Source organism: Fukomys damarensis, unplaced genomic scaffold (genome assembly GCF_012274545.1).
Source record: "Fukomys damarensis isolate Sample0158 unplaced genomic scaffold, DMR_v1.0_HiC HiC_scaffold_35, whole genome shotgun sequence".
In the NCBI taxonomy this organism is placed as follows: domain Eukaryota; kingdom Metazoa; phylum Chordata; class Mammalia; order Rodentia; family Bathyergidae; genus Fukomys; species Fukomys damarensis.
In genome coordinates this window covers 22,118,842-22,142,822 of record NW_022900947.1, presented here as the reverse complement: position 1 = coordinate 22,142,822, position 23,981 = coordinate 22,118,842, and the positions used below count along the sequence as shown (strand labels likewise).

The 23,981-nt window shown below is 32.2% G+C and overlaps 1 long non-coding RNA gene across 1 annotated transcript; it reads left to right on the top strand.

Annotated features, from left to right (window-relative positions):
* The first annotated feature begins 3,635 nt into the window (after positions 1-3,635).
* Positions 3,636-13,792, top strand: LOC104851295. Its single transcript, XR_777169.2, has 3 exons — positions 3,636-3,700; positions 12,926-13,021; positions 13,599-13,792. It is a non-coding gene; the product is annotated as an uncharacterized LOC104851295 (long non-coding RNA).
* Positions 13,793-23,981: the final 10,189 nt, after the last annotated feature.

Below are 23,981 nucleotides of genomic sequence, written 5' to 3'. Positions count from 1 at the left end.
ATTGAAAGAAAAGAAAAGAAAAATTGACGTATGGAGGGAGGGAAGGAGAGAGAAATTAACTTTTAATTAAAATTTTACTTATTTTTACACATTATGTGTATAGGAAAATAAAATATTAGACAATGTTAAGAACACAGGTCTATAGAATTTTCCTTTCCTCAATTTTTCTTCAATTAAAAATATAGTTGATTATTATACTAAAAATTCAGTAATTAGTAAATAAAAACTTCATTAATTGGCAGTTTTCTGGGGCTCAAAACAGCAGGCATGTTTGGTAATATTTACAAAACTACTTTTCTAGATATTTTTCGGTAAATTAAGTCTAGCCTTCAGCTTTTCTTTTTCTTTAATTGAGTTTATTGATACATTCTAGGTATACAGTACAGTTACATTCATCCTTGGTATCTTGTACCTTTACATGACAGGTCTTGGTTCTCATTTTTTCCCCTTGTCCCTCCCCTCCCTCCATCCTCTCCTCCTTTCCCCGTTTACAAACACTTCATTTCCATTTTTTCATTTTCTCATTTTTTTTCTTTTCGCTTATTACCTTTGCCCTTCATTACTCACAGAAACTGGTTTTCAGTGTCAAGCTATGTCAGACTTTTCTTTATCTCACTGGCTAAATTCTGTCCATCAAAACAAGCATATGGTTACATGATCTTAGTAAAAGGATAATTATGAATTACAATACAACTCACTAAATCACTCATTTAAAATGTACCTTGGCAAGAAACAACTAGATCATAGCTCTAAGCCATTAGTATTTCTCTTCTTTACTTTCCACATGGACCCAACAGTCTCAAATGAAAGTAGGGAAGGTTGATTTTGGCTCATATTCAGGCACCTGGCTCCAAGGCAGGGTTCCATGGCACAGAGGTATGCAGAGGAGTGGATGCTTGTGGTACCCAGGCATCAAAGAGCTTGGAGAGGGAGCTGGGGAAGATGCTACATGGTTCTGGGCCACTTCCCCAGTGAATGCCTCTTCATAGGACCCCGTATCCACCATAATCCACCGTCATCCAATCACCTTCCGAAACCCTCACCTATGACCTCTGAAGTTCTTAGCGACTTTTTTACACTAAACTATAAGAATATTCTTAATGACTTTCTACTAACAGTGACATAAGATTTGAAATTAAAAGTGTCATAAATATCAATTGCTTGAAACATTTGTCTTGGATGAAACTTGAAAAGCCCTTAAAATATGGGAGATGTTTTAAAAATTCTTGACTGTTTTTTAAATTAGAAATAAGTTGAAGATTTATCTGAAACCAAAGTCATTGATTATTTCTTCTCTTGGAACAGAGAAGTTAATGTTCATAGTGTTCGTAACGGATTTGTACTGCTTGGATTGGTGGACTGCACATCCTGCTCCTTGAGGACACCTTGAGGCTTGAGTGATTTCTGTTTCTACCCTTCACGTTGCCATACTGGGCTACATGCTGAGTATCCTTATTGAAATGATGATTTGTGAAGAAGGCTGCATCATCTCTAGGGTAGAAATTTCTTTTTTTTCTTTAATATTGACGGATGATGGTCACACAATTGTGGAATTTTCTCAAAGTGCTCCGTTAATTTTTAAATCCCTCATGTTCTACTGTGAGGAATAAATAGTGCAGTGATTACTTTTTAAATTTGATGAATGTTAGCAAAAAACTTGATTATTCAAAGTAAAAAATAAATGTATGCCAGATTTTCCTGAATTATTATATCAATTCTTGATTAACTTTGTAAATATTCATTAACCTTAGAGGAAAAAATATAAAATTTTGATATGTCAGTTCTGTTGGATTTTGAATAAATAACTATCTCACAAATAACTTCTAGAGATGACTTTTATAGGAGCTAAATATATCAGAGCAAAAAATAGAAAAGACATTGATACATAATATCAATTGTGAGTTAGCTACCACTATGCTGAAAGCTAAATTCAAATCCTCTTAAATATTATCTATGCATTCTCTTCACTATAAAAAAACAATGGAAGTCATTAAATGGAAGTCATTTAATGGATGAAGCATTTTCATTCATCTTCTAGGCCATTGCTTACTGACTAGTTTGTGAAATTAGTAGTGATCACAGAATGGTCTGAGTCAAGAATACAATCCCTGAAGAACGTCACCTGTTCAGACTATAAGAGAAAATGTCTTTGAATTGGTTACTGCTTAATGAATAAGAATTGCATATTTATTTCATTTATAAATTTCTTATCAAATCATTTGTGTAAGTGCCATAGCCCAGTTGTGCTCAAGCTCTGGAGTAGGTTTCCAAAAGCCCCAATCAAACACTTGGAGGAGATGTGTTAAGATTGCTGTCAGGAATGGTGAGGTGAATTGGCATTTACTAAAAGGGAAAGATCAACTAAAACCATGTACGGAATTCCATGGGAGGTGCATAGCCAACTGCCCCGGCCTGCGGGGTCAGTAATTGGCAGAGCTCGAGAAGGGGAAGTACCTGGAAATGAGACAAGGGGGGCGCGGAAAGAAGGAGACCAAGCAAAGAGTTGTCAAGGTCTCATTTATTTGCAGATGCAGGCAGTTTATAAAGGCAAAAACCGCAAAACTGTAAGAGGAAGTAGTTAGCCATAAACTTTGGGAGGAGAATGTAACAATAGCATGACACAATGTTACTAGGCAATGACTTAGATCACTTCTTTACGCAAACCCGTTGTCATGGGTAACGACGCGTCTGTGGTGATGGGGTGACCAGAGGGTCAACATGGAGGCTGTTTGGTTTTTACTTAGGACAGGCTAGCAACTTAGTCTACCACAGCCAACGGCAGCATTGCTTTGCAGAACTAGTAGTGACAGGTGAACAAATGTTAGAAAGTACTAAAAGGGTTGAGTGGTGGCCTTTGGACTCTTTGCACTTATTTCTCTACAGTGATCTCTTCTCACAATGTCCAGTAGCAGCCAGATGGAGGATGACATTCCACATTACTCTCTTGTGGATATGGTTACAGCAAGAAGAAAGAGCTTGCATTTGACAGAAGCAGTGGCAGTATGAGCTTGGCTTTATCCCCTTGAACAACCAGCATTTCAAGCAACAGCTCACTACCATCATTATTCCTATTTCCCAGTATTCCGGGACAGAATTATGTGGACAGAGTGGTCGGGACATGTTCAGTGCCCACTTGACTTGGCAAAAGCCTTGGTAATATCAAAGAGGTGTTTCAGGAACATGGTGCTAATTATCCTACTCTTTTTCTGAGGAAAGACACAATAAGTGAACCGATTGAATTTTACTGAAAAATATGGGACAAGCATTTTTTACCCTCTTCTGAAAAATATGAACATTGTGTGATTTTGTACATTGCACTTGAGTCATCTACATATAGACAAATATCTATTCTATATATTTCTACTGTTACCATAACTAATTATATTTATAAATAGTTGCATAGTTCACTAATTTGATTATTTCAATGTTCTGGTTACAAAGAATTGGACAAGAAGTGAACAAAATTAAGTGCTTAGGTTTAACGTTGACCTTGTGTGGAAATTTGATTCTGTCTTATCCTGTTTGACTTGTGACCAAAATTACGGAAATAATTAAATTTGTGAACTGAGGAGGGGGGTAGAGAAATGTATTATAAAATAGGATTATAGATCCTTGAATGTGTTCCAATTTTCTGTCTGCACGTCGAGGACTTGAGGAAGTCAATGTAGTTCAAAAGCTGGAGAGCAGGTCTGGAGAGCTGGTAAGTTAGACGTATTTCCTGTTGTTCAAACCAACACTTCCAATGTAAAGGAGAAAGTGGTTTATTAGTCTAACAGTTTCAGAGATTTCAGTCTATGATCCACTAGTTTCAAGGGAGAAACATCACAGTGGAATTGAATGGTGGAACAAAGCTGCTTAGTTCTTGGGGATGATGAAGCAAAGCAAGAGAACAGCGCTAGAGAGGGAAGGGTGAGGACGATATATAGACCCTACGCTCCTCCTCTTTGACCCACCCAGACACAGTCAAAATTATGCTTCGCCAGTCTTTCAAGTAGATCCCAAGCAAATCATGTGGACAGTTCTCGAGCTGCCTTAGCTTGCGATCTGATAGTATAGATTCCAGTCTGATTCTCAAGGCCTAAGAACAAGCGCACAGAGGGCAGGGGACAACTGGTGTCCTAGTCCAAGCAGTCAGGGAGGAAGAGGGTGAATCGGAACTTCTGTTCAGTTTTCCAACTGATGGAAGGGCCCCCATCAACATTGGAGAGGGAGAAATGAATCCATGTATGAAAACCCTAATTATTCAGGAACATCTTTATAGCTGCATTCCATATTTAATAATAGAACTAAATATCTCACAGCCCTATCAAGTTGCCACATCAAATGTACAAACACATAATCTTACTTCACCACCATTTTCCCAATATCAAAGTGAAAATGCAGACATTTAAAAGATTTCTAGATCACTCTGGTGGTGGTAAAGAAAGATGGAAATTTTGACATTACAACAAGTTCTGCTTTTAAATCGAATAAAAATGTGTGTCCCTGAATGTTTGTTTGTATGTTCAGTGAAACAGTGAATCAGTACATTTATCCAAACCAAAAAGAACATCATCCTAATTGCTCTCTCCTAGAAGCTTGAATATAATTTCTATTTTTAGGGATGTCACTTTCTAGATCATACTTTAAACTAATGAATAAGTAAATATCCACCCTGTGAACAGAGCTAAGCTGGCTATGTTTGGGCATTCTTTGAAGATTTGACTAGGCTTTCTTTTTGTGGTGACTACTTGCCAGTTTCTGAATAATGCTGAGATTTTTAAATCAAAATATTTTAGATAATTATATATATTGAAATACTTTGAATAGTGTCACTGTATTACTTAAATTAACTCTTACAAAAGAATTATTATTTTTAGACAAATGTAAAATATGTATATAAAATACTACTTAAATAATGAAATTAATAGTGCTGGATAAGTCTAGAAAAGGTGAAACTAAATCTAGATGAAATTTTGAGTTTCTTCCTTTTTCACCATTGTCTATTATATTTTAATCCTTATTTATATTTTCGGTCCATACAGAGCAAGAAAAAGATAGATAACAGGACACAGGAAAATAGATCTTTTACAAAAGGCAAGGAGATCAAGAAGGAAAAGAAGGAGAGAGGGAGGAGAAGGAAAGGGGATGAAAAAAGGAATTATGATGTGTTATGCTGGACATGGTGATGCACGCCTGTAATCCCAGCACTTGGGAGGCTGAGGCAGGAGGATCACTGCAAGTTCGAGACCAGCCTGGGCTACATAGTGAGTTCCAGGTCAGTCTCAACTCATAGTGAGACCCTGTCTCAAAACACCAAAAAAAAAATATATATATGTGTTATGTATATCAACTCCCCACGAGGAACATCACCATTGCATACTGCAAGTGTGTACTCATAAAATAATAAAAATTGAAAGAAAAGAAGACTAAAATTTAGAGCAGTTGGAATTGGGAGATAAAAATATATGGGTAGCATTCCAAGTCAACTGAAAAACAGTCATTAGTGTAGAGTACCTATTTATAAATTCTTACAGTTTATCAGAATTATATCATATCTCCTCATGTAGTATACTTAGGGAAATAATCTTTTTATATATTATGTGAACCCAATATTTTTCACCAAGTGAAAGAATACTTTATTCAAACATTTTGATTTTTATAAGAAAAAATATTCCATTAATGCATATATAGCATTAATTTATATATAGCTTTATTATTTATTCATTATGTATTTATTATTTAATATATATAGCTAGTATCTATCTATCTATGTATCTATGTATCTATCTATCTATCTATCTATCTATCTATCTATCTATCCTAACTTTAAAACAGCAACAAGCCACAGATAAAGATTAGTTATTTATTTGCCACTGGAATATACTATGAGACATACGTTGGTGTTAGTCTCATGAGTTACTAGAAAAGATGATTTTGAATTTTTTAGTAAGCCAGGAAGACTCTCTGTGTCAATATTTTAGAGCCCTCTGAGTATTAGTGCAAAGTTTGCAGGCTGCAGAGCCAAACTGCTGTGTGTGAATCACACCTATCCTCTAATTAGCTATGTAAGGTGGAGCAATTGTGGCTTCTTCCTCACTAAATTTGTATTCAAAGTGTCACAATTCATTCAGTTCTTTTGAATATTAAATGAGTTAATATACATAAAGCCATAACAAGAGAATTTGTCTAAATTAAATCCCAAAGACATGTTAGACATTTTAAAAGTTTTATTAGTATATGTTTGCTATGAAGATATATTATTGTTAAATTTGTAAACTAAATCTATATAATCTCAAAGTTATATATACATTACATATCCATATACATATGTATGTATGCATTTTATACATTTTAATATATATTATTTATATTATGTATTTATTATTTAATATATATAGCTAGTATCTATCTATCTATCTATCTATCTATCTATCTATCTATCTATCTATCTATCTATCCTAACTTTAAAACAGCAACAAGCCACAGATAAAGATTAGTTATTTATTTGCCACTGGAATATACTATGAGACATACGTTGGTCTTAGTCTCATGAGTTACTAGAAAAGATGATTTTGAATTTTTTAGTAAGCCAGGAAGACTCTCTGTGTCAATATTTTAGAGCCCTCTGAGTATTAGTGCAAAGTTTGCAGGCTGCAGAGCCAAACTGCTGTGTGTGAATCACACCTATCCTCTAATTAGCTATGTAAGGTGGAGCAATTGTGGCTTCTTCCTCACTAAATTTGTATTCAAAGTGTCACAATTCATTCAGTTCTTTTGAATATTAAATGAGTTAATATACATAAAGCCATAACAAGAGAATTTGTCTAAATTAAATCCCAAAGACATGTTAGACATTTTAAAAGTTTTATTAGTATATGTTTGCTATGAAGATATATTATTGTTAAATTTGTAAACTAAATCTATATAATCTCAAAGTTATATATACATTACATATCCATATACATATGTATGTATGCATTTTATACATTTTAATATATTCAAAAGATTATCTCATTGTCAATCTCTATAAAATGAAGCTGATGCCTCTACTAGAGATGTGCAGATGTCTACATAGACTTTTGTACCAGAAAAGATACTATGTAGGTTAGTTTTTAACATTAATACATGTAATAAAATCATATAGTTTCATACTTAACTGTGATATTATCTTATTCAAGAACTTATAAATATGCATAAAACAATATGTCCATTCTTTAGACTTAGAGAAATTCTATTCTGCTTTCAGTAAAACAAAGAACAATTTATTGTTATTGGTTTTCTTTTTGGTATATCTTTATTTCTAGATTTTTATTTTCTCTTAAGATCTATTAAGCCTGCTTTTATCTGTCATCCTTTAAACTGCTTCAAACATCCTAATGGATTATTTTCTAGGGTCTTGTAAAGCACATTAAATTTTTTTTTGCATGTTTCTATATAACTTAGGAGGGTAAAATAATTTGTTTTTAAATTTTACTCTCATATGAAGTAGTCCCTAATTAGAAGCATGGTAGAAACCATTATGTTCTGAGTTGTGTTGTAATCACATTGATAGCATTAACAAAACCTCACAAATATGCTTTTTACTATGCTGAGACCTATGAAAATCCTTAAATATACCATATATTTAATTTTGTACACATATATTATTAAATACTAATATTTGTGATGCCTCATAGCACAAAACTCAAATTAGTGTCATTATTTCAATATTATATAAGAGGTTGAATTATACTTAGTTCACCATATTAAATTAGATTTTTCACAAAACCATTTTGTTTGTTTCTCGTTGCATCACAGAGAAAATCACTTGTAATCCCAGAAATTATTGACTGTACTATTTTTGAATTTATCTTACAGAATAATTATGGCTACTATTCTTCCTTCATTTTTAAAGCAAAAAGAAGACCTACTTTTAAATAATTACCTACAATTTTGACTTGACAAGAATGTCAAAGCTTGTTTCCTTCCTTACAGTTCTTTTTGTGATGTTCTAGATTAAAAGTAAAATGTTTTGATGTGATATCTACTGTCATTGTATTTCATATCTAGGATAAAATAATTATGAAAATTAAAGCCTGGCTTAGGGAAGCAAAGAAAAGATGTAATTTAGTTTCTTAAGATTTTTTAAAAGAAACACAGGAAGAATTAACAATATCTTTATATTTTCATTGTTTAAAACTATCTTTTATCTAATAATGCAGATTCTCCTTAAGTTTCTGTGGGTTACAATACACATTTTGAAAGTACTTTTAACAATTACTCAAATTATATTTTTAACATAGCATATTTTATAGCAAACAATCAGGTGCATCTTTTTCTTTGTACTGAAATATCTTGCTTGATATTTGGCATTGTGGAATAACAAGTGAATCTTTTCCGCTTAACGGTATTTATTTAAAACTGGGAAGGTTGTGTAGCTCAATAAGTCACTTCTGAATTCTTGGATCCAATGTCTTAGAATCTTCACTACAAGGTTTGTTTCTTGTGATAATGCTTTAAGTCTTAGTGGGCATCTGAACTGGTCCTTTTCCTTTAAGATTGTTTTCTTTTGCTCCTCTTATGGGTAGTTCTGTTTGCTGAATCACTTTAGTGGGTTCCTCAGTTGTCTTTCTGATACCTATAACAGCCACAGTTGGAGTATGTCTTCCTGACCCATGTTTTCCTTGCCAACAAAGTGCAGTCATGTGTCAGAAACAGCAGTGCCCAGGGCAGGTTTTCACCAGGCTTCCCACCAACCTTCCAAGAGTGTGGGTAGCTTCAAAAAACAACAAAACAAAACAAAACAAAAAATAACCCTCATGATTCTTGATGAATGGAATTGACAAAACTCACAAATCACCACTTAGCCACTTGATGAAAACCAGATGTTTTATGTTGGAAATTAATGTGAAACAGGGTACCTCTGTTATGGAAAATTTTCAGATTCTAAAGTTGTAGAAGGCATACCTCAAGGAATTTAAATTTTTATTATTATTATGTCTACTTAAAAATGAGCTCAAACTAGGTTATTAGCAAAATGTTGAGTGTAAATGCCATGATGGAATATTTAGTGGTAAAACAAAAAAGTAAAAATAAATAACTTTCATTTTACATAATGTAAAGCATAATTTGGAGCTTTTCATTTACTGATTGTTATAGGTAAAACCCATTTATCTAACTATCAATTAGCCTACTATTTATTTGGTGCATGAGGTAGAATGAAGCTATATCTTCTTTTTTTCTCATTAAGTTTATTGGTATTTTTTAGGTATATAGTACAGTTACATTCAACTCTGGGATCTTGTAACTTTACATGATGTGTCTTGCTTATTTTTTCCCCATTCCCCTGCCCTTCACCATCTCCACCCTTCCCTATTTACAAAGACTTTGTTTATATTTTTTCCTTTTTCTCATATTTTTTCTTTTCCCTTCTTTCCTTCCACCTACCCTTCCCACTCCCTCTACTCCTTTAGCCCTTTCTTCCTATTTTGTATTATCAATTATGTGTAAATACCTAATAGTTTCTCTGGTGTGAAAAACTAGAAGTGTAATTAAGGTTCAAATTGTATAACTGATAATGTGAAATAAGAAGCTATACCTTCTTTTTCTAAAGTTATGATCAGTTCTAAGCACTTATGAAAAAACATTCTTTATATTACTAGTATAAACTTTCACATCCATCTCATAGTAAATTTACATAAAATTTGAAAACCACCTCTCAGTTTTATTTGCTACTTCCACATTTTGCTTCAGTTTCTCTAATGCTACTGCATAATTTTAGTTATTTTAGCTTTTTTTAATGGCAATATTTTTCTCAAAAAGCAAATATCTCAACTATTTTATTAATGGTTTCCTTGTGATATTCTTTAATTTATTCATCTTCTAATTTTTGCTTAGCATATTTCTAATTAAATTAGCCATTTGATATAAAGTAAAAGAGAAGTTTCAATTTTTTGATAAAAGACACATTTGTAAATTATGGATAATATTGTGTCTCTACATTTTCTGTTTTTTTAGGAAAAGCTATAACTTATTAATGTATTTTTACATTTACTTCTTTAAATAATATAATCCTATACCTTTTAACTCAACTAAAGAACTGACTTTAACAGAAATTCTTGTGTGGAGATACTTCCTGTGTCTCACCTACTTGAAGTTTTGCCATTTTACTTGAACTGTCATGGATTCCACAGCAATAGTAAGAATTAGAAACCATCACAGTGCTGATAGTTCACGAAATTATCAAAGTCTGGAAATAAAAGTTGATATTGCCAAGGAATTTCAGGTTGTAGCTTCTAATTTCTCACTCAACTGTTGCTGGAAAATCTACTCAGAGTAGACCATGCCACATGGAATTAAGTTAAAGGGACTTTTTCATTATTGAAAACAAAATTAAAAGTATTCCTGACGAGGAATGCTGTGGTACATTCCATTGCCCATGAAGACACTGTTTTGTGGAAAAACCATATTTCCATATGATACAAATTTCCTTATACCTAAAGGATGCCCTGTAATATTTCTTATAAGTTGTGTAGTAATGGCTTAAGCAGATCCCAAGTTTTGTGTATATAATAGTTTTATTCTATTTTTAAGAATTATTTTTAATAGAAAATGATGTAGTTTGGAAGTGTACTTTCCTTTTTCCTTTCATGCTTTAGTGTTGTTGCTCTAATATCATTTGGTTTGTGTTATTTTAAAAGATAATTGTTCTTTTCTTTTATTTCTCAGCAAATTACATGACCTTTCCTCTAAGTACTTTTAATATTTTTTTCTCTATTACTTTTTTCAAGAATTTGGTTAATTCATGACTTTGTGCAGTCCTGTGATTTCTTGTGCTTGGAATTCATGGAATTTTTGGATCTTTTTTAAAATTAACATCAAATTTGAAAACAATTTCAACCATAATTTCTTCAAATTTTTATGACCTTTTCTGATAACTTTCTCTCCTTCTCCCTCTCCCTATAGATAATGATATAGATATAGATATATATAGATATGGGTGATATTTATATGTACATATAGAGAGATAAATGCAGATATAGATAAATATATGGATGTAAATGTCTTCATTTTGTGCGCAGTTCACCAACACCTCTAATTTTTTAAGTTTTTTTTTTTCTAATTTCATTTCAGAGAGCTTTGGTTATTTTAGGTTGATTGTTTCCTTTTTCCAGAAATATCTAACATTATGTTGATTCCATATTGCGTATTTTATATCACTAACATTTTAGTTTTTATTTCTACTTGTTTTATTTAGGTCCCTTGCTCATATTTTTAAATCTCTAAGCATTTTACTTATTTTATGTAGATTCTCCCCCACATAGAATACAGTCATAACAAGCTTGTCTGTTACTTCTACCATCTGTAATGGTTGTGGAACATATAGATTGATTTTTACTTTTCATCATCACCTGGATTGTAATTTCCTATCTCTTTTTGCCTGATAATTTTGATGGTGTTTTACCTTGTTAGGTTCTGGACTCTTTTATATACCTGTAAACATTTTGAAGCTTTGTCATGGGAAACCTGGTTACTTATAATCAACTTTATTCCTTTGGGTGTTTTATTTTAAACAGCATGTAGTCTAATTTTTTCTCACTCCAGAGGCAAGAATTCTCAGTGTAATGATTTTTCCGTGAGTTATGAGGTTCCCACTCTAGCTAATGAGAAATGATTCTTTCTCTGGACTGGTGAGAGTAGTGGGCACTACTCCGCATTGTCCTCTCAACTGATTCTTTTCTGACTGTGAATAACGTCCCCATAAATGCACTGATGATTACTGATTATTCAATGAATACTTTAGAAAAACACTGTGCACTTCTCCAAAGTTCTCTCTCATGTGCAGCCCACTTACCTCTGTTCTGTAAAATTAAGCTGTTTGGATTTGCTTATAAACTCGTAACTCTATCTTCTATTAAAAGAAAGACCAAACTCTGTTTGAATTCCCTATTTCATGACCTGAAAAAAATTCATTGAGGTTTCCATGCAGTAAAAATTGCATGATTCCGTTAATTGTGTTTTTTTTTCTTTTTCTTACATATCACTGTCTTTCATTGCCTGCTGTCTAATGCTTTAAGAGATATCATTATCATATTATATTTAGGTTTTAAATTTTTCAAATCAGGGGAATAAATACAGTTATTGTTACTTCATCTTGGTTAAAAAAGTAGGGTTGTGGACTTGCTACACATACCAGCTCCATCTACTGATAATTTCTAAAACAAATCATGAGATACTTTTCTCCAGGTCTTGATAATTCAAAAGCAGAACATCAATGTCTTTCAATAATACAAGTAAAGCTTGATTTTCTTCTGCGTAAGAATTTGACTATAGTATATCCGAGCTAACATATTAGCTCACAAGTGCTTGTTTTAAGTTTTTAAGAAACAAGTTGTTAGTTGGGAAAATTTGTTGAACAGCTGTTATTTTTAAAATGCATAACCTTATAATGAAACATTAATTTATAACAAATATTCTAAGTATCAACACTCACTACTTGCTAATTGTTTTACTTCATGTTAATATAATCAACAGAATTGATGCTAAATCTCTTTCTTCTTCAACACAAGCGCTGTGATACTCTAACAGAAGTGATAACTGGGGTGGCCAGTAAGTGACTAGAGTATCCGTCAAGTATAGCACATGCAGGATGGATACCCTGGACGAAGAGATAACCCATGCCCCGGACAGGATGATGGGATGTATATGAGCAAAGATAGATTGAATAAACTGTCCTGAAATTTCATTATGCTTCTCAGAGTAGTTGTTACAATTACGAGTTGTTCATTTCTGGAAGTGTTCCTCTTAATATGTTCAAACTAAAGATGACTACTGGTAACTGAAACCATGAAAAATGAAACAGGGGAATTATAACACATAATATTTGGCAAGTTTATAAACTATCAATCAAATATATCAGTATAGAAAATGAATATTCCAGTTGTATCCCAACTCTCCGTAAAAGGTTTGATGAAGAAAGATACCATGAACTTGTGGAATGACAAGGCATAACTTTGAACTCTGAAGACAGGATTGAATTCTAATTCTGCCACTTCTAAATGTAAGGCTCTGTGTGTGTATGTTTTCATTTGCAAAATGGAAATAATAAAGAGTATTCCAAATTGTTTTGACAAGTAAATTAGATAAATTTTTATTTAAATTATTAACAGAGTAATTAACTATCCCAAACAAAAGATTAGACTGTTTATTTGAATTATGTATTGATATCCTGAAATTTGTTTCAGAAAATTTTTGCATTTCTCAGTAAATTTATTGTCATGAAATGCAAGTGAATGTTCAAAATAATTGAAATCAAGATATAGTTGAAAATTTGGTAATCTTTTGAATATTAGTAGCTAACTTAGGACCAAAACATAGTAATATATCCCACTGTGATTGTTAATTGTGATATGTCATCTTGAGCAAGAACCGGCTAGCAGATTAATAGTTGCCAGGGTGTCCTTGTGATTGACATATACGCCAGCCAATCAATGAGTGAACAGCCACTCCAACTCTGGGTGGGATCAATCAACAGGCTTGTAGCCTTTAGATGTCATTTAAAGAGAAAGAAGTATTCCATATTTGGCTGAGCTCTAGTGGTCAAGATTGCCTTTGGACACTGGTCTCCATCTTTTCAGGCATGCCAGCACAGACTTCTCAGCCTCTACGTATAGACTTTTCACCCTCTGACACAGCATTTCACTAGTGCCTGTACATTGAACTTCCGGATCTTCAATCCAATGCTACTGGATCCCCCGCTTTGCAAGTTCGCAGTTTATTCTGCATTCTTCTCTCTGTGATTCTGTGGATAACTACATGACTCTTTGCTTCTGATCCTGTAAGTCTATCTAATAAATCCCTTTATAAGATCATATATGTATCTTCTTATTGTTCTATTACTGTGCAGACTATTAATACATCCACATGCCCTTGTAATAACTCTATTAGCAGACATGTCTGAGGGGTTTTTTTCTGTAGATTTATTAAAATATTCACTGACTATAACCAACTCTGAATTGTGTATATTTATGATTTAATAATATTGTTTTGAGTTCCTATTCTGTGCTGGATACTGTGATGAGACTGTAACAATAAGGAGTTAACATATTATCCATACATCAATGTTAGAGAGTTACAAACGTTATAAAATGCATAAAGTGTAATGATGTAAAGAAGGCTATAACTAAGAATATAGGTGGATGGAAAAATACAATCAAGAATAAAGATACTGCAATTTTATTTTTTGTGACAAGATAAAATTAATCATAGAAACAGAGAAGTCAGTGTGCAAAGACAAAGAGAAAGATACATTTGCTGAGAGATACAAATGCCTTTTCAATAGTCTGAAAAATTTGTAAAAATTTAACATTAGAATAAAACTATTGCTTTCTTTTCATAACTTATCAACAATGTTTATAATATATTTCAGGTTTACATATGCAAAAATTTTAATTTTCACAAAATATTTTGTCAACATTCATATTTACTTACTACTGACTATCAATGCTGATTTAATTTTATTTCATTTATTTCATTGTTCACTTCCTGTAATGGTTATTTGTGCACAATATTTTTTTCCAAATTCTGTTGATTTACTCAATTTTATTCTTCTTTTGTCTCATTTCATTTACTTTCAATAGAATAGTATAACATTTTTTTATTACTAAGAAGCAGCCTAGCATAGCATTTTATTTTGCCATCATCAGATGGGAATTTATGAAACAGGATTGATTAAAATGGACAAAAAAGGTAAAAAAAGAGAAAGAACACACAAGTTTTAGAGAATTTCCCAAGGACATAAATGCATTGAAAAAATTATCTTCTTAAGCAAAATAAATTGAATACATACACTGATTCCTTTCTTTTTGAATCTTAAGGTGATGTCTTCTATATCTGTGGATTCTTTATCATTCCAGATAATGTATATTCTTAGACGATTTAAAGAATTTTTGTAATTTGATCCTCTAATGCATGATATAAAACAAGCTTTTTTTCTCAGTAAATATTAACCAAATGTGAGTCAAATTTAACAATATTATAAACACTTCCTTATTAGTGTTATGTTAGGATTAACAAATATTTTAACCATTTTGCAAAGTTATGAAAAATGTGGGTCTATCATTTTCTATTAGAACTGAAAATCATTACAACTCTGGAGTCTAACAAAAATAGTAACCTTTGTGAAGCCAATCTTTCCTCCTTTGTCTATCTTTCCTTCTTTTTCCTAGTTTGTCATTATTATTATTTATTTGATAGATCATATAATAGCTCTCCAAAATATTTACCACATTAAAAAAACTGTTAATATAATATGTTCCTCGAAGGAGCTTTGCTGATGAGAGAATTTTGAGGTGAGAAGATTATCCTGGATTATTCCAGTGGATCCAGTGTAATCCAATGAGGAAACTGTAAGGTCACATGTCGTGTATGTGCATAGTTAATAAAATGTGCTATATCAGAGAACACACGAGCTGAGGGAATCTGTATCTTTTGTAATTAGAAGGAAACAAACATGCCTTTAATATTACCCTGAAAGGTTGTTTGTTCTTGAAATGTGTTATATATTCCAGGTTTTCTAAACAAATAGGTTTGAAAAAATAGCCCACAAAGAAAGAGGGAAATTATCTCATGTAAAAGATGTATAGAAACATGAAGGATTGCTAGAGTGTTGTCTTCAAAGAATCTGTCATGATGATGAAGTAAATATGTCGATCAGTTCTTATTGTTTTTAGATAAATGCTCTTGTAAATTCTTTGTATTGCTGACTGTTCTGTAGCTGATTTTTCCATAATTATTATTACTATTAATAAAATTTTCAGAATGGTTTCAAATTTACAGAAAATGTGTGGAGTTCTTACATATGCTACCCCAATTTATCCAGTTACATATTCATATCTTAAATACCACCTGTTACATTATTAAATATTAATATATTGTTAAATTTGCACCATTATTCATTCAATTTCCATCACTTTTCTTCCTAGTGTCCTTTTTCTGTTTCATGATTCCAGCCCAGTTACTCCCCTGAAGCTCGTTTTCATAAAATATTGTGCCACACCATACCTTATGGTTATGTTATCCACTTTTCTAGACTCCTTTGTGTGTGTGTGTGTGTGTGTGTGTGTGTGTGTGTGTGTGTGTGGTATTGAGGATAGAACTCAGGTCCTTGCACTTGTTTGGCAGATGGTGGGTGGAACCACTGAGCTAAATTCCCTGCTATTGGATTATTTTTCTCTAATATTTTGTGATATTGACAGTTTAAGAGACATACTAGTTTGATATTTTATAGACTTGACCTCACTTGGTATTGAATTTGTGTTTTATTTCTTAGTAGACTGGTAACATGAATTTTTTAAAAGTGTAATTTCATTCCATCTCATCAAGGATACATCTTATCAATTTTATTTAACAATTGATATTTATATTATCAACTGGATGTTATAGTGTTTGTTCATTTTTTCCATCATCAATTAGTTTTTTCTGTCTATCCATCACTCACGCTTTGGAAGTAAGTTAATATGTGAAGCACACATTTAAGTACAAAATTATCTTCCACCTCTGTGTGGCTGGAGTACCTACCTATATTGTTATAGAATTTGGCTACCTGAGAGATTTGTCGTTGTAGTCATTTATTTACTCATAAATGTTTTACTTTTCAGTCCTTACCTTGCTGATGAAATGATTGCAGTTTGAGCAAAACTCTTTCATTTTGTTTTAGTGCTCCTTCACTATTCTTAGAAAAACAGAGACAGAAAGAGACACATATACACTGGGGGTGTGTGTTGAGAACTCCCTTTTTCTTTCTTTCTCTCTTTGTTTTTTTTTTTGTTTGTTTTGTTTTGTTTGTTTGTTTGTTTTTTGGTAAGAGAACTCCTTTACTTTCTGCTACTGTAAGTTATTCTAGGCTCATTTTGGACAAATTCTGTCCCAGGGCCTGAGTCAACATATTTCCCATGAGCTTTGATTCCTTTTGTTGTCAAATAAAAAGGAAATTTTCTTGTTTCTTTCTGAAACAAAGCTATATTTAGAGTTGTGTGTGGTCTCAAATCTAATAGATAGACTAAGGCTAACTGTAACATACTCAAGTCTTACAGGTTCAAAGACATAGTAATTGAAGTATTTAGAAGATACTCATTCATCTAGTGAATTATGAAGAGCACCCTTTCCCAATTTTAATCAACACAACCCTTGAGGTTTTGAGTTTCTTTTCCTTTTAGTTACCAGACAGAAAACAAAATGTGGAAAAAAGAATTTACTTCTTAAGCCCTTGTCCTACAGTTATACATGTTGTGCCTGCTTCCTTGCCTGTGGCTATTTTCAACCATTAAGCAATGCTTTATTGCAGTTCAGGTTAAAACGTGTACTGTGTACTCCCCATTGGCAGCCGCTTCTCAGGGGAGTGATTTTTTTGATTTGTATTTTCGTGGACAGCAGGTCTTCATTCCCAAAGTCAGCGTAGTTTAGTCTTCCGTGCTTCATGCTTCTTTGTTCCAAACCATGACATCAGGGGACGCCTTCTCCTCACATCCATCTCTTAGACATTTTGTTAACTTGTTTACTTTTAGCAAATTTCTTCTCCAGTTCTTTCTAATAGCTTTGAGACCAGTAATCCTAACACAAGTAAATACTCATGAAATTCTAAAACTCAGATATTCTTAACCACTATTATAGCCAATAATGTTTTAAAATGCGTTCTGATTATTCAACTTCCTCTATGAGCTATATATTCTAGTATTTTCTCACTTTCTCTCAATATATGTTAAATGATGCAGCCAATCTGACTCATTCATCATTCCTAGAACACAAGTGCTTTCCCTCCTCCCTGTTTTAATATCATCCCTCAGTCCTTGTTATTGTGCGGAAGTTTACTTACTTTTCAGCTTGATTTTTTTTTTTTTTTTTTTTTTTTTTTTTTTTGGTACCAGGGATTGAATTCCGGTCCTTGTGTTTGTGAGGCAGGCGGCAGGACCACTGAGCTAAATCCCGGAAACCAGCCTGATTTAAATGCCACATTTTTTCCAAAATGATGCAAGTGAATATTCTTTCTTTGAATTTGGATGGAATCCTGTAGATTTTGAAGCCACTTCTCCAAATGTTTTTGTTTGTTTGTTTTCAGGTATGATTATTATGTAAAGAAGAAAATAGATATTAAAACTTATTTATCATTCTATCACTTTGAATAAATGATAATCTGCCATTATCTATTAATTAATTTTAAAGTAATCATACTTGAATTTAAACTGAAAAATTACATTGAATAGTCTACATAGACAAAGTGTTTCTTTAAATTTAAATAAAAATCAATTATTAAGTGTACTTTAAACATTTGAAATTAACCAATAATATTTCTGATATGCTTTTTAATTTTTGTACCACCATAGACAAAATTAAACAGATACTTAAAATTATAGCATTTAAATTGCCAATTATAATGAATATACATGAACATATTAGAGTTTAAGGAATTTAATTATTATAACTTTCACACATGTAAAGACAAAAGATGTGAATTTGCATATGTATTCACATACATATAGTTATATGTATATTTAAGAACACTATATCGAGGAAGCATGTATATTCAAATGTATATTATAATTACATCAGAGCAATAATCTTTCAAACAAAGACTTCACTTTACTACCTAGGATATTATGAGCTATAGTAAACATATAGGTAAATATTTCTTTATACAACTTTTGATATGTTTAATATTTTATTTTCTAATCATAATGATTCAGAAATTACAGACATGTAAGAGTTCAACAATTAAGTATTTAATCAGATTTTAATCTGTCAGGAAGTATAGTATGTGTTCACTGAAAATATAACTGGAAAACAAAATTAGAAAAGGTATAAAATTAATCTTCTTAAAAATATACATACTATATGAAAAAATGTTTCACATCACTGGTCACTACAGAGATGCAGATGAAAACAACACTGAGGTTTCACCTCACCCCACAAAGAATGGCTACCAAGAAATCAACCAATAACAATTGTTGGCGTGGTTGTGGGGAGAAAGGAACTCTTCTCCATTGTTGGTGGGAGTGCAATCCTCTTACCACCACCCCAAATTACATATATATTATATATATGCATAATCATCTAAAATTATCAATTAATACTCTCAATACTTTACTGCAAAATTACTTTTTAATCTTCCACATTTTCTTTGTGAGTAAACATTTCATGAGCAAGACATAAGTAATCAGGGTGGCTACCTATCTGAAAATGAATTCTTTGAAAAATTAACGTTTTGACCATCAGAATCCATGGTCCAACTTGCAACCATTTCATTTAACAAATGTTCCAAGTTGATTTAATTTTAGAGCTGCTGTGTGTGAGACAGTTTACACCGAGGTGGTTTTTAATGTAGCTGGAGCCTTTGTAGATTCCTAAACCACCTTCAGCCAGTCCTGTGCTTCCCCCCTAGACAGTCAATGCCACAGTGTCACAAAGTGGTTACCTGTTGATCCTGGTGCTGCTGAAATGAAATGAGATGGTTGCCTTAGTTCTACTATTTGTTGTGTTTTTTCCCCCAGAAATCATTTAGCTGAGTGATTACTGTCTTATAAAATGTGAAAAAAATTATGTTGCATACATATAGATTATAATATAGAAACAACTACCTAAACAGTAATTAGAGCCCTTTTGGATTAATTTAATACAACATTTTAACCCCACTTTATATTGGGCACTGTGTCAGGATTGAAAGGATAAAGATAGTGCCAGATACAGGATGCTTATCACATAAAGCATTGCATATTTAACCATATGCTGAAAATCTCTATAAAATATGTTTGAGTACTGGGTGTGGTGGAGCACACCTGTAATCCCAGCACTCAGGAGGCTGTGGCAGGAGGATCGCTATGAGTTCAAGACAAGCCAGGCTACATAGTGAGTTCCAGGTCAATCTCATACATAGTGAGACCCTGTTGCAGAAAAACAAACTAACAAAAAAGTTTGAATAAATCACGTGTTTTAATAAAGGAATTTTTGTGTTGTGATAGATTGTGAGTTTTAAATAAAATGAGTAGTAGCAAGAGTCGTCTTTCTCTATTTTTATGTTGCTTTTGTTCTCCTCTATAAATTTCAGCAAAAAAAAAAAAAAAAAGTCTTCAAAAATTGAAAGCATGGGCTGGGGATTTAACTTAGTGGTTCTGCTGCTTGCCTCTCAAGCACAAGGACCAGTGTTGGAGACCCTATTAACTCCCCCCCAAAAAGATAGGCTGTTTATTTGCCAGGTGTGGTGGCACACACCTGTAATCCCAGAACTCAAGAGGCTGAGGCAGGAGGATCGCTCTGAGTTCAAAAGCAGCCTGGGCTACATAGTGAGTTACATGTCAGTCTCAACTACATAGTGAGACCCTATATCAAAAAAAACAAAACAAACAAACAAAAAAAGAAGCATGGGGCCAGGGATTTAGCTTAGCAGTACCAGACTTGCCTCACAAGCACAAGGTCCTGAGTTCAATCCCTGGTTGAAAAAAAAAAAAAAAAAGCATATGTTAACTATTGTTATGCAATCAAAAATATTTTCAAGTATATGTATTTTTAGCAGAATGGGAAATTAAATATTCTGGTCAATCTGATTGGATTATCTATAGCTTTGGAAAAACTCTGAAAGTATGGCAGTAACGGTTCCACTGAAATACAGAAATATGAGAACATCATGGAAAAGAAACACATAGCAAGGATATTTTCTGTAATCAATGTACCCTAAAATAAGGTGCATACATCCCAGATATCTGTGGGAAAATTGATGCAATCTTATCTGAAATGAAGGGAATTGAAGAGATGGATAGTTGTTTCCTTTGTATTTACATAGCACTATATAATGATAGTATATACTATGTAATACAGGAGAATTAAAATTTGTCATTAGAAGCTTAAAGAGGCACAGGGATCTCTGTTTACATAAGTAGTTCAAAATTTGTATAAATTAATTCCTTTTGGCTAATTGACTAAGACTTTATGGAATATAACTATTAAAACCATAAAATAAGAACGTAAGGCTTTATGGTTAAAGCCAAAAGAAACTATGCCTAAAAGCCATAATTCTAGTGAAACCATAATAGAGGCCAGATGGACATAGTGGCAGAAAAGGTGTATTAGTCGTTTTGCCGCCTGCCTCTCAAGAGCAAAGTCCCTAGTTCGACCCCGATACCAAAACAATCAAACAAAAAGCACACAGGCATATTAATCAGGTTTCCGTCCTGTAACACTGCTTAGAAAATGTTTCTCTGCTCATAGTAGCTCCAAATGATAAAATACGCTATTTGAACATCACTATCCTTATTCACTTAAACTTCTTTGGAAATCTTGACAAAGGACTCTAGTGAGTTCTGTCAAATATAAACACATACTACATATAGACTTCTTATCAAATCTTTATGAATATATAATAAAATTTGTACCGTAAACTGTGATATTAAGAACATATTTTATACTGCATGTGAATTAAGCCTGATTCCATAAAGTAAATGCAAATATTTTTTAATGTTTTTCCACACTCATTTATTTATCCTCTATCGTTTTGCATGAAAGTATGTGAAGGATGCAGAAAATATCACAAATGATAGGACATGAATAAGTTAGAAAAAAAGAAAAAATACATAGTTTAACATTACATAATTAAGAATAAGAAAGTCTACAAATAAACTGAATATTCAATAGAGGTGCTGAAACGAAAGTCATCAATAATACCTGACAACAACAGATGGGGAAGGTTGAGAAGGAAAAAATGCAATAATTAAATTAAATAAATTGTATAAATTGATCCGTAAATTGACTCTTTACAAATAAGTTGATAGTCTTATTTTTCTCTGGAAATGATCTATAAAGCAATATATAAAAATGAGAAATATATACCCTACCATCAAAAGGAAAAATAACTTAAATATATATTAGAATAATAGATACAATTCCATGCCGAAACACAAACTTTAGATAAAAAGAATCATGTAAATTGACATTTTATTTTATATGATTAAAAAATCTTGAAGAAAAATAATGAAAATTATTAAGAGAAATGCTTTTCTTCTGAATCTTGTCTTCTGAATTATTTAGGATATTTTTTTTCCTGGCATTCCAAAAGCTTTCATATAGATACATCTAATTAGTGAACTTTCCTAATCTAAAATCCCATTATATCTCAAGTCCTAGATTCTAGAGGTTACTTCTAATTTTTTCAATATATATTAATATTTTTGCAAGTGTTAATAGTTATTCAAAGTGGGTGGCATCTCAGTCCCCTATTCTAAGTATTTTAGCTGATTTATTTGAATGTAAATTCACATCCGAATTTTGTTTTAAAATTAAATATTAGTGCCATGTTCTGATTGTTACAGATATTTCATAACATACCCTTTTAAAATTACACATGAATGATCAAATCTTTCATACTTCCTAAAAACAGATTATTGAACAATTCATTGTTTAAAACACTTCAAATTTTGCTGAAGCTTTTCCTTACAAGTTTACTTATGGTTTTGAATTTGTGTTTATCATGTACACAAAGTGTGTCAGTATCCATTGGTCACAATCCTCACAAAATCTACTTTGAATGTCCCATTGCAGCTCTTGTAGCACCCTTTAGGTACAGAAATTTTTTCTTGGTGGCATTCGGTTGAAAAGGAGAAACTAAAATTCACTGCTACCAGCAATGAATTTGCAGACCAGGATGTATATGAATTTTCACCATCGGGATCACCTATATGGAAGGTAGTTTTATATGACCAGCCTGGTTCTAGCTAGGCATTTTAGAGGGGGTAGCAATTATTTCAGTTGCCTTTGACTTGCCTATATAGTGTTGAGTTTGGTTTTTTTTTTTTTTTTTTTGTTTTATTATTTTTTATTTTTTTGTTTTTTGGATTTTCTGGCTACTATTCTGATGTGTGTGTGTGTGTGTGTGTGTGTGTTATAAATATTTTTTGTTTGATTTTAAAATTTCAGTTTTAAAATGTTTCATTTTTTTGTCCTTATGTTAATTTTCTTAGTATTATTTTCCTATTTGTCTCAATGTTATTAAGAGAATAAGGAAACTTAATTAATTATTTCACTTGTCATTAAAGATATTTTGTTTCATTGTTTTTTTAATAGGTCAATTTGAACCATTAATGCATTAATGGTTCATGTTGAGTAGTCACTAGATCTTCAACTAAAATATTAGTTATTTAATTCTCAAAGAAAGTAAAATAAGCCTTGTTACTGAGAAGCACAGAAAGAAGATGGAAAGGCAAAAATGTAAAAAAAATTAATTTAAAATGTAATTAAAAATTAAAAATATAAATTAAATGTAATTTTTTTAATTATGAAGAAGGACATCCAGATTCTCCTCTGCAGAATTTGATACTACTAGACTGGATTTACTCAATAATTCTTGAATAAATAGGAAAAGCACTATGAAGAAAGTCACATTATAAATAGTTCTTAATGGATATGTAAGAATTTTGCCAAAATAACTAGGACAAACATTTGTATCAAAAGGAAATTGCATGGTTGTATTTGTTTTCCACTGCTGCTATGATAAATTACCACAAGCATGGGAAATTAAACAGTACAAAATCTTACCATTTTGTGGAGAACTCTGCACTCCATCAAAGTGTCATTCTAAACTCCATCCAAGTGTCATCTGAATACGTTCTTTCTGAATGATCTAGGCAGGGATCAGTTGTCTCACTGCTTCCGCTTTCAGAAGTCACACTCTTCCCTTGGCTAGTGGCCCCTTCCACTGTACCTTCCTCTTTTTCTCAATGAGCAACATTGCCTCTTCTATATTTGTCTTCCTTTTGAGCACTATCTAGTGTTATTTTCCATTTTGTTTTTTCTCCTGCCTCCCTAACTTCCACTTTCTGACAAGGTTGTTAATTTCTTTGAATGCACTCGTATAGCCCAGAATGAATTCTTACACTAAGATTAGCTTATTCAAAATCTTAATTACATCTACAAATTTAATTCCTCTGTACTGTGTAACCTGACATTTTTAGAGGTGCCTTATGTCAAAGTTGTAAGAAGGA